The 2,737-nt window shown below is 42.5% G+C and overlaps 1 pseudogene; it reads left to right on the forward strand.

Annotated features, from left to right (window-relative positions):
- The first annotated feature begins 1,130 nt into the window (after nt 1-1,130).
- On the forward strand, nt 1,131-2,427 carry LOC140511024 (UBX domain-containing protein 6 pseudogene; annotated as a pseudogene).
- Nucleotides 2,428-2,737: the final 310 nt, after the last annotated feature.

Consider the following 2,737-nt stretch of genomic DNA (forward strand, 5'->3'; position numbering starts at 1 on the left):
CTACAAAGAACCTATGAGGGAAGATGCTATCTGCATCAAGAAAAGAACTGATTAATAGAAGTATATATAGAATGATTTTACATATATACATGTACATGTGCTTAATTGTATGCAATGTAAGTTAGGAGGGTGGGTGAGGGTGGGAAGAAAAAGAAAGGAAAAAAGCTAACATGACAATTTTAATGTATATTTGAAAAAAATAGAATGTTGTACATAATGAATTTGCAGTTTTATGTGCAATCCATTTCTTTCTATTCTATTACATTATTGAAATCTTTATTTTATTTCTTAAGTTCAGAATAAAGTAAATTTTAGAAAAGGGAAATTGAGAGAATGCCCATCAACTGGGGAATGACTGGACAAATTGTAGCATGTGAGAGCAGGATGGTCTCAGAAAATCCTGAAATACTTATATGAACTCATGAAAAGTGAAGTGAGCAGAACCAGGCTAATATTTTATACAGTAAAGGTAATACTGTAAGTATGATCACTCTGAAGATGATAATGGTCCAAGAAACTCTAAAGGACCCATGATGAAAAAATGATATCCATCTCCTGAGAAAGAACTTATGGAGTTTGAATGCAGATCTATGCATAAGTATTTTTACTTTTTTTCTTTTTTTTAAATTTTATTTTTCTTTGTGTTTTCTTTTGCCATAAGCCTAGCATGGAAATATGTTTTGAATGCTCTCACATGTATAATCAATATTAAATTGCTTGCCTTCTGAGCAATGGGGAAGGGGCAGGAGGGAGAGAATTTAGAGGTCAGAATCCTAAAAAAAAAATGATTATTTAAAAAAATTACATGTAATTGGGAAATATTTAATGAAGTAGGTAAAAATATATTTTTTAAAAAGAATGAGGACTATTACTATATTCACTTCACCACCTGATGATGCCCCAATATCAAACTTGCAAAGAACATATTGGTTAAGCCAATGTTTCCTTCCATTTACCTTTTCTTTCAGAATTTATTTGTCCTCTCTGGTTCTTATTTTCTTTCATTGTTCACTGTACAGTGCAATCCCTGAACACCTCTTCTATATTTAATATATGTGCTTGTAATTAAAATACACACACATAAAAGAATTTCCATCAAGTCTAAAAGGCTCCCCTCCCCTGAAGCTGCCATGAAAAAGTTCTTTCAGGAGATCAAGGCAGACATCAAGTTCAAGCATGTGGCCCAGACAGAAACTCAGGGACTTGGTGAGGGGAAAAAGTCACCAGGGAAAGGCAGAACCAGCAAGTAACCAAGCAATCCCACCAAGGACCAACAAATGAGGCCCAAATGGCAGCAGCAGCCGTGCTGGCCAGGCTGGAGCAGAAGCAACCACAGTCCAGGAACCCACCACCCAAGATTCTATAAAGAATCAAGTGAAGAAGGAATCACAAACAGAAGCCACCATTAGTGGGAGGGCTGAGACTTCTGGAGCAAATGTGGTACCCGAGGCTAAGGAGGAGGGGTCTTTAAACCTGTTTGGGAGTGGGGTTTATTCCACCTGCCCATTCACTGGAGCCATCTTGAGAAAAGACCAGCAGGATGCCCCTATCAAAGAGGCCATTCATTAACAAGCATTCCAAGACCCAGTGGCTGCTTCCATCGTAAAGATCCACACGTTCAACAGGGACCGAGAAAAAGTGAAATTGGGGGTGGACATCATTGCCAAGTAGCTGGACAACATCTATCTTCACCCAGAAAAGGAGAAATGCAGGAAAATCAAATTGCAAAACAAAGTGTTTCAGGAGCGGATCAATGGCCTAGAAGGGGCTAATGGGTTTGAGAAGATGACCCTCCCTATTTCAGAACAAGAGACCTCTGAAGAGTGCTATGTGCTGAGTGAGGATGCCCTGGCCCAGGTAGAGAAGCTGGTACAGTACCAAGTCACCTTGCAGAACTTGGAGCCAGTGTGGACTCAGCTGGCCTGGCAGCGATGAATCTCCAAGCCCTCCCCCCTGGCTGCCCAGTTTGACTTACCTGGGGACTTCTTCAACCTCACAGGGGAGGAGCTCAAACTGGAGCAGCAGCTAAGGGTGGACACTGTGGAACCACTGAGTGTGAGAGAGAAAGAAGAACAGCAAGAAATGTGAAAATACACCTATTCCTTCCTACAGGTTCGATTTCCAGATGGGCGCAAGCTCCAGGGTACCTCCTATGCTTGGGAGCACTCTACAGCTTTGTGAAGGAGAACCTGCTCAATCACTGGCTGCCCCCTGAACTGCATCCTGCAAGTAGGCATGAGCTTGTGGGTGAAAACCTAGCCTTCAACGAATGTGGACTGGTGTCTTCAGTTCTTTTGACTTTCTCTTGGGACATAGGAGTCTTGAAAGACATCAAGGCATCAGGAGCCGAGCAGTCCCCTGCAATTCTGAAACCTGAACTTCTTGTGACTGTCGAATACCTCGCATGAAATAAACCCAGGCTTGGCCTCAGCCCCATTTGTTCTGTCTCCTGCTCCTCCCCTCCTGTTACCCTTCACTTCGTCCCTTTTGTCTCCCAGATTCCAAGCAGAAACTGCCTGATTCTCCTGGTCTTTTGCTTGGGGAGGTGGGTCACAATGTGGAGGTGGAATTAGTTCAAGAATGAAGAGAGTTTTCCTCTCAAGACAGGCAGACTAGGATATATGGTAGCCCTTCTCCTGAACCCTGACACTTTGGTTTTGGGACCAGGGTCATAAGAACTTCCCCTGATCCCAGGGAACATGGCTGAATATAACTTTGTGGAGGCTCCCCACTTACC

The sequence above is a fragment of the Notamacropus eugenii genome, chromosome 6 (genome assembly GCF_028372415.1).
Source record: "Notamacropus eugenii isolate mMacEug1 chromosome 6, mMacEug1.pri_v2, whole genome shotgun sequence".
In the NCBI taxonomy this organism is placed as follows: Eukaryota; Metazoa; Chordata; class Mammalia; order Diprotodontia; family Macropodidae; genus Notamacropus; species Notamacropus eugenii.